The sequence below is a fragment of the Temnothorax longispinosus genome, unplaced genomic scaffold (genome assembly GCF_030848805.1).
Source record: "Temnothorax longispinosus isolate EJ_2023e unplaced genomic scaffold, Tlon_JGU_v1 HiC_scaffold_423, whole genome shotgun sequence".
NCBI lineage: Eukaryota > Metazoa > Arthropoda > Insecta > Hymenoptera > Formicidae > Temnothorax > Temnothorax longispinosus.
Window position 1 is genome coordinate 1 of NW_027270257.1, and position 9,668 is coordinate 9,668.

A 9,668-nucleotide genomic window follows, 5' to 3' on the forward strand; every position below is an offset into this window, starting at 1 on the left:
AAATAATGATTTAGAAAAAATATTTATTTAACGTTTATTTAATATTTATGTCACATTAATTATTTGTTTGCAATAATACTTTTTACAAAAATTTATTTCACAATTATTCAACATTTATTTAATATTTATTTTACATTAATTATTCATTTAAAATAATGATTTCGAAAAAATATTTATTTAACGTTTATTGATTAATATTTATGTCACATTAATTATTCGTTTGCAATAATAATTTTTAAACACATTTATTTCGCATTTATTCAACATTTATTTAATATTTATTTTACATTATTTATTCATTTAAAATAATGATTTAGAAAAAATATTTATTTAACGTTTATTTAATATTTATTTTACATTATTTATTTAAAATAATGGCTTAAATATAAAAATACCATTATTATATACGTCATAACATACGCTAATAAATTCTAACACGGTTATTATTTGTACGATTAATTGTGTCATTATTTGTGAGAAATTTTATATGCAAATTTCTTGTGAATGCTATAGCTTGAGCGAGTTAGACGGAGTCTACAAATGAAATGTGCAAGTCTCAGAATCGCAGGAACGGCGGTCGTAATTAAGACAGAAATTGACCACAGTCGAACGCTTTTAACTGTTATATTAATTGGTCAATTTCTTTCTTATGACCGTTTCTAACGACTCTGAGACTTGCATCAAACCGCTCAGTAGCAATCGAATGTGATTGGTTCTTACTTTTAGAACCAAAGTGTGTGTTGATAATAAGACAACAACTCAGCACTCTCAGCAGTCGTTCTGCTGAATTATATTGTAAACCCCGCATTATAATTACGGCTCCTCTATTATACTGTACACAGGACTACACGATAACACAATAAAGTGACAAAGCGGTGACCAATCACCGTTTTCATTTTTCCGGAAATATTAGGCTGCTTTCGGAAACGTCACCCGAGTGCACACGAGTATATATACTCTCTTCTCTTTCTAACTCACTGAGTTAAGCGGGGAGCACACACTTCTGCACAACGCATAATGCGTAAGCATAAGAAAATTGATTGGTCTATTTCCTTATGCATATGTGTATGGATCAATCAATTTTCTTATGCTTACGCATTACGCGTTGTGCAGAAGTGTGTGTCCGGGCCCTTAGAAGGAAAAGGAAGTATTACCCGGGTGATATTTTTGAAACAGCCTAAGCGGGGAGCACACACTTCTGCACAACGCATAATGCGTAAGCATAAGAAAATTGATTGGTCTATTTCCTTATGCACATGTGTATGGACCAATCAATTTTCTTATGCTTACGCATTATGCGTTGTGCAGAAGTGTGTGTCCGGGCCCTTATAATAGCGTACGTCGGTTCGGCGCGCTTGATTGGTCGCTTGAGTTGCGACAACGTGCGACGTGCTTATGTTCTGTGACGTTACGACGTGACGTGTTTGCGCGTGTCGAGCTCGAGCAGTCGGTGACTTTATGGCGGAGCGTGCGGAGTGCGGATGTGTATTGTGTAAAGTTTCTAAAGTTCAAAAGTTTAATTCTCACATCATTATTACCCTCCCGCAAAGTCTTCCTATATAACTATTAAATTTCTTACATCAATGTATATACCGTCGAATGCAGAATCAAACGACGACTCGCCGATCGACCCACGTTCCACGCCAGTACCATTTAGGTAAGAAGAGTACGTAATATTAATTTATCTTACATCCTAATATACAAACATCCTGCCTTAAATGCTCTATAAATACTCTATTCGTCCTGAGATCTGTCCTCTTAAATATACTCTTAAATGTACATGTTGCCATGCTATCATTTACAGTGTACACACACACACACACACACGCACGCACGCACGCACGCACACATACACACATACATACATATTATCTATTTTATAAATTATTTATATGACCCAACATCTAAGTTACTTAACGCCATTTACAATTATGAAGTCTTTTCTAGCTTCCTTTCTCATTATACAATTGCTGTATTTAAAACATATCTCTCGCAAAACGGACAGTTATATTCTTGAAATAATTTCTTTCCGATGCATGCGCAGTTACAGTAGACTGTGTCTATTTGAACAATAACGTACTACATATTTTTTATCAATATGAATTAATTTCTCATATCAATATTGCTTTATTAACTCTTTTTACTAAGCTTAATTTGTAAGACATTGCTTGCACGTTGAAAACTTTTACACAATAATGTAGCAGTAAAAAGAAACGTAGCAGTTGAACAACTAATTTTATATACCTTACATCTTTTTTACATCTTGATACCAGCTTTACTTGAATCTAATAGGTGATGGTAGAGTATTTGCTGCGAACATGTACTTTCCATAATCCGTTATAGTGTGCATAAAAATAAAAATGCTGATAAATCAGCCTATATATTTAACATGTGACTGCAATCTGTATTAAAACAGAAATCATTATTTGTTATTTAGTTTGAGTGTATGCACAAGCAACAGACTTATTACCACAACCACTACGCCAGCATTTCCACGGAATGTTCCGAGTCGCAGTACGTTCTATTCTGGCCAAAATAAAGCACAACGAAATCACACTCAGGTGAGCACTTAAGGTGACATAATTATAGGAGAAAATTCGATTTAACAAGTTTGCCTCTTTTATTAGCAATTATTAATTATAAGGAATTATTTATTTTATTAACAATTTATATGAATGTGTTTCCAGGGTCACACACAAACGCAGGACGCAAATGCAATTAGTTCACTAGCAAGGCCATCCTTCTTCTCGAAATTATCCTCGAAGTTCTCCAAACGGTAAGTTCTGTAATTGATTAAATTTAAAACGATACCGGTATTTGACAGCATGCTAATAATTTGTATGATTGTAATAACACTGTACATTTACGAATATTTTTTTTACTGTTCTGCCAGATAATGATGGTGCCCCGTTGACCACATATAAAATGAACAACCAAAGCAGATTGGAAGACCTGTAATTATATCTGCTATACGATTTTTTAATTTATTGGGTTCTTTTTTGTGTCACTGTTAATGCAAAGATACTGTAATGAATTAAGCTAATGTGCGATCTGGTTGATCAAATAATCTTTCGCCCACTGCATATTAATTTGATCGATCGGAATCGCATACGATTGCGTCATATAGTCTAATATTACAGTCCCCTTTCATTTTATTATCTACTTAATATACACACGTAAATGGGTTCAATGTAATAACCATTGTTTTGCCAAACGATCTAATCCGCGAAATGTTCCCATTTACAAAGTACGAAAAATCTGCTCTTATTCTATTAGCTTTTCCTGTTTTGCTTACGGCGATTCTTTGAAAATTCTTTTGGCAATATTACATAGACTAAGAAGAAAATACTTAGTCTTACTGCGTTGTAATTGGAAACATCGATAGATCCATTTTATGGAGTCTATTTTGCGAAATGTATTTTATTCAGCTTTCGAAAAAGTCAATAAGCTAATAAGTTGCTAATAAGCAAGCGTTCAAATCTTTTGATTTTATAAAAATTTTACAAACTATTCTATTCCAATCAAAAATTATTTTCAACCGAAAATTTTTACTGATCTTTAAATGTGATCGATGCACGATGTTTGTACATTTCACCCATACAAAAACTTGTAAACGAAAACTCGTCCATTGATATTAAAAATCGACAAATTTGCGTGCTGTATTTGACTTTTTCTAAAGAATGATGTTTATGCGAAGTATATAAACTTAGAAAAAAATGGGCTTAAAAAAAATAAAAAAAAAGAAGAGAAAGAAACATTGATTAGCAATGTTATGTGAGCAGACTGAAGAACGTGGTAATTTTATAATCTTTACCTCTCTTGCAGCCATACCTATATATTGCATATATTCTAAATTACAGACGAGTATCCTTTTCTGAAAAAAATGCTGGAAAATAAGTTGATGAGTATGTTCGTGGCGCGTTTCACAGTTGCAAGTTGCCAAAGTAAACATTTTTTACTTTGGTATATTTTACCACGTCTTCACGTCTGCTCCATGAGGTATATCCAAGTGCGGTTCCCACAACTAATCTTGGATATAACAAGGAGTGCCCTTGATATGAAAGTAAGCGAGTGTAATTCGTGCGACGTAGAAATACCTACGGAAGATTTTGGAAGTAAATGTTAACATCCGGGTATATGCGAGAATTGCGGAGAATTTTTTTTAAGCACAAATAAAAATTGAGCATGGTCCTTTAGACGGTCATAGCAAGATCTTAGTGCAAAAATAATATTTTTTATGTGATTTTTAAATACATTTTCTGATTCTTCGAAGTGTACGCGCTGTTACTTTCGGTCTCAACGCAGCTCTTAAATTGAATCCTCCTCCTTTCTCCCCTCCTCCTTCTCCCTCCCCTCCTCCTCCTCCTCCTCTCTCCCCTTCTCCTTCTCCTCCTCCTTGACAATCAATTTAATGTGTGATATTACTTTCCTGATTCAATTTAAGAGCTGTGTTGAGACTGATAGTAACCGCATACAGTTCGAAGAATTAGGAAATATATTTAAAAATCACACATGAAACATTATTTCAGCATAAAGGTCTTGCTATGACCATCTGTGGACCTTGCTCGATTTTCAATTGCTTTATACAAACAGCGGTCTTGTCAATGCCTTAAAATACAAGTTAAATTTTTTTTCTTTCTTATATGTATGTACTTTATTTTGAACTGCAAATGTTTATTTTGTCATACATTATGTATACAATGTGTACAATATGTACAAAAAATAATATTTAGTAATAAAAAATCAAATATAACAAATTTTTAAAATTATTAAAAAAACCTTTCAATGTAAACGTTTCCCAAATATTAAAAAAACATTTTTTTTAATGTTAAAACAAACGTTTATTAAACGTTAAAATAATATTTTTTTAAACGTTAAAATAATATTTTTCTAAACGTTAAAATAATATTTTTTAAACGTTAAAATAATATTATTTTAAACGTTAAAAAAAATGTTTTTTTAATGAAAAAAAGGGAACTTATCCCATTATTTTTAACGTTTTTAAAAATGTTTGAAAAATGTTTTTTAAATGTTTCTTAAAAACATTTTTTAAATATTATTTTGCTGATTGGGAAAGAACACATTGCAGATCAGGCTTACATCATGCATACGTTCCCATTTTAAATAAATTTAAATAAATTGTAACCTTGCGCTTCCTTGGATTACTTATTTATTATTTATACTTTTATTTCCATTTTGACGTACCTACAATTAAGATTCCTACTTTACTTGGAATTATATATGCTCATATATAATGATATATGGACCCATATATAATTTTATATGAAGCACCAAATTTCATATATAATCACATATAATCATATATATTTATATATAATTATATATAATCTTTTTTCCCCGGGCAATTACGCACGTTTTCCTTCATCGTTCATTTTTTGTCTTTTGTCATTATTTGTCTAGCTCGAAGCTTAACTACCAGTCTAACCGACAAAGCGTGTAATCTGATCATAAAAAACATCTTTTGATATTTTGTCAAAATACCGATTTTTGGTGGGACATTGCGAGCCACGATCACCAAAATGCTCGCAGATTCGTGGAGTTCTAACTGGTCTAAATGCAGATTGACTGACTCGTCGCGGTAGCCGCGAGCCACGACTCAATTATTCACCTGTGTGTGCGTGCGTGCGTGCATGTGTGTGTGTATTTTATAAAATACTAGAACATTACAAGCGCGCGCCATTTAGCTTTTTCTCTATATCATTACACAAAACAACATTTGCAACGCTATTGCTCTTTAATAATAACACATTAAGAAAAATTTAACGGTATATACATAACAACATGACTTTCAAATGACTTTGTACAGAAAAATCTTTATTTTAATTAATTTCATGTTTCTTGCAACGATATAAATACACTTTGAATAATTAATAAAAAACATAAAAATTAGATACACGGAGAAAATTGTTACGGTTGTTACAACAATGTTCTCTATGATTAAAAGAGAAATGGATGTAAATTCAAGTTAAATTGATATTACATTCAATGTAGCTGTTAAGATATGCCCATTTATACAGTTGTCATAACCGTAGTTCTTACGATACGTAACATTCGGTTATAATACCCTCGTATATGGTTGCCTCAACCAAAGGATTATTGCTATCCCTCTTATGTGGTCTGCAGCACAATTATTATGGTTGAGAGATCCATAAGATATAGCTGCACGGTACAGCACTGAATCACTGAATGATTGAGAGTTTAGTTCCATTGCGCGCGCAAAAGAATTTCTGCATAGAATAAAATGGATTTGATAAGGATGTTTTAACTTTAAGGCCTATCTACATAAGACGCAGAACGCGAGTCGCAAGCACACACACAGTCTACATGTCAATCTAACCTCTTTGTGTATAGAGTGTGTCTTGCGACTCGCGTTCTGCGTCTTATGTAGATAGGCCTTTATAAATATACTTTTTTCATAAATATACACTCTTAAGCATGTACCGCGTAGTATCTCCAAATTCGAGGTACTAATTTCTAAATGGAAATGACATTTGGAGTTACATGCTGCTAGGAGATACTTTTCCCGGTACAGTAGCACGAGGTACGGAATACACGAGGTACTGATAAAGAAGGAGGTACCGATTGGAGGTACCGCACTTATAAATTCACGGTACAATTTTTTAGGAGATACAGTTTTAGGAGGTACAGTTTTTTAGGGGGCTTCCCGTATGTACCCCGTACATACGTACCTCGTACGTACATATGTACCTCGTACAAATGTGTACCTCCTACATATGTACCTCGTACAAAAGACATTCGCGAAGCACTCGACGCGGACGCGTGCACGGACGTGTCATAGGAGGTACAGTTTTTTAGGGGGCTTTCCGTATATACCTCCTACATACGTACCTCGTATACGTAGCCAACCATGGCATGATCGCGACATTTGTTTAACGAAAGACATTCGCGAATAGCAGCGGGCAATATTATATCATATATCCAATTCGAAACTTTATTACTCTTTTTAAACTGAATTTGTTTCTTAAGATAATTTTTGAAAAATTATATATTTGCGCTGGTATGACATATGTAGACTATATATAACGTTTACTTCAAATTAAGAAGTAGTCGACCACGTAAGGCAGTTGGCTCACGATGCAGAGGTCCCGAGTTCAAATCCCACCAAGGTAAGTGTGTTTTTCAAATACAAAAAAATATTTATAATCATAGACTGCATCTTAAGAAACAAATTTAGTTAAAAAATAATAATAAAATTTCGAAATAAATAATTTTTTTTGTCGGGTGAATATTCGTTGCCCATAACGTACTTCCTAACTTCGAGGTACCATGTACCTCCAATTTTTGGCGACACATGCTTAAGAGTGACTTATGTCCCTCGTAATTACGTAGGGACAAAATTTTAACATGTACCTCCAATTTTTGGCGACACATGCTTAAGAGTGTATTTACGAACACAAAATTTCGTAATGAGCCGACACTGGTTTCTGACATTCACCCGACATTATAAAAAATATTATATCATATATCCAATTCAAAATTTTATTACTCTTTTTAAACTGAATTTGTTTCTTAAGATGATTTTTGAAAAATTATATATTTGCGCTGGTTGACATATGTAGACTAAATATAACACTAACATTAAATTAAGAAGTGGTCTACCACGTAAGGCAGTTGGCTCACGATCCAGAGGTCCCGAGTTCGAATCCCACCAAGGTAAGTGTGTTTTTATATGTGTTTTTAAATACGAGAAAATATTTATAATCATAGACTGCATCTTAAAAAACAAATTTAGTTAAAAAATAGTAATAAAATTTCGTAATAAATAATTTTTTTTGTCGGGTGAATATTTGTTCATTATGGTTGTAACATCCATATATTATGGTTGCAACATCCATATAGTAGCTACCCTCACTAAGGTTAGGGCAACCATATGGAAACCATATGGAAACCATAGGTCACTTCCAGAGTACTATGGTTTCCATAACCCTTTTGTATGGATGGGCGAAAATTAACAGCATTATTCTGTTGTAGCAACCGTAACTTTTTCTCCGTGTATAAATTTTCCGTAACATCTATTAATGCTCGTATAATGGTCTTACTTTTCATTATAGCCTTAATTAAAAACCTCAAAAAAAATACGTACAATTTTTATATACAAAATTTTTAACATGCTTCTTATCTCTTTGATTACGAAAGTGAATTCTTAACTCTCCGGCCCCGCCTCTCTCTCTCTCTCTCGTTCTCTGTTTCTTTCTTTTTTTTTCTCTCTGTCTCTTTCGACTTTTCTTCTTTTTCTTTTAGTTGTCATCTTTAACTTTGTCATATCCAATCATGGAGAACGAAGAAATTACGAACACACACGCTATCACCATCTTCATTGTCGACGAATTACGCACAATATAAGTTTAATTATTATTTTAAGGCTTACCTCTCTTCCTCTCTCTTTTCTCTCTCTCTCTCTCTCTCTCTCTCTCTCTCTCTCTCTTTCTTTTTTTCCCTCTCTTTTTTGTCTCCTGCTTTACCTCTTGTCCGTCATCTTTAACTTTATCATCACATCTAATCGCGGAGAAAAATCATTACGAAGAAACATGTTATCACCAACTTAGGGCCAGTTCCACAAACGTCGGTTAACTCTTAACCTTAGGTTAACTCACTCTTTGTCACTTTCTAAGGGGGACGTTAGAAAGAAACAAAGGATAAGTTAACCTGAGGTTAAGAGTTAACCGACGTTTGTGGAACTGGCTCTTAATCGTCGACGAGATACATGCAATATAAGTTTAATTATTATTTTAAGGCTTACCTGCCTCTTTTTCTATTTTTCTCTCTTTTTCTCTTTCTTTCACTGTCTCTTTCTTTTCCTCTTGTTCATTATCTTTAATTATATATGCAATATCTAATCGCAAAGAATAACAAAATCACGAACAAACACGCTATCATCATCTTCATCGTAGACAAGTTGCACACAATATAAGTTTAATTATTATTTTAAGGCTTACCTCCCTCTCATTTTCTCTCCCTCACCCCCTCTCTCTTCCCCTCTCTTCCCCTCTCTCTACCCCCTCTCTTTCTCTCTTTCTCTGTTTCCTTTTTTTTTCTTTTTCTTTGTCTCTCTCTACTCTTCTTTTGTTCCTTTCGTTTGTATCTTTATCTTTGTCATATCTAATCACGGAGAACAAAAAAAAATTACAAACCCACACGCTATCACCTGTGTCATCGTCGACGAGTTACGCACAATATATGTTTAATTATTATTTTAAGGCTTACTCGTCTCTTCCTTCTCCCTCTCTCTATTTCTCTCTCCCCCTCTTTCTCTTTATCTCTCTTTATCTCTCTCTTTCTCTGTCTCCTTCTTTTCCTCTTGTTCATCATCTTTAACTTTGTAATATCTAATCAGAAAGAGTAAAAAATTACGAACAAACACGCTATCATCATCTTCATCGTAAACGAGTTATGCACAACATAAGTTTAATTATTATTTTAAAGCTTACCTCTCTCTTTTTATCTCTCACTTTTTCTCTCTGTCTTCTTTTTCTTTCTCTCTGCCTTTTTCGACTTTTTTCAATCCATTTATATAAACCCGAAAGGGGCAGAAATTATCTTCCTGTTGCATATATTTTAACAAGTTTATTTTATTAAAAAAATGAATATTAATTATATTTAATTTATTATATGTATAATATGTTCAC

The 9,668-nt window shown here is 33.2% G+C and overlaps 1 long non-coding RNA gene across 3 annotated transcripts; it reads right to left on the bottom strand.

Annotated features, from left to right (window-relative positions):
* Positions 1 to 4,980: 4,980 nt before the first annotated feature.
* On the bottom strand, positions 4,981 to 9,596 carry LOC139824537 (uncharacterized). 3 transcript variants are annotated; one of them, XR_011735166.1, is made up of 3 exons: positions 8,783 to 9,568; positions 6,463 to 8,538; positions 4,981 to 6,248 (listed from the first exon to the last, which is right to left on the bottom strand). It is a non-coding gene; the product is annotated as an uncharacterized lncRNA (long non-coding RNA). The 3 variants fall into 3 exon arrangements; XR_011735165.1 differs by lacking the exon at positions 4,981 to 6,248 and having other exon boundaries at positions 7,198 to 8,538; positions 8,783 to 9,368; positions 9,471 to 9,596; XR_011735164.1 differs by lacking the exon at positions 4,981 to 6,248 and having other exon boundaries at positions 7,198 to 8,538; positions 8,783 to 9,593.
* Positions 9,597 to 9,668: the final 72 nt, after the last annotated feature.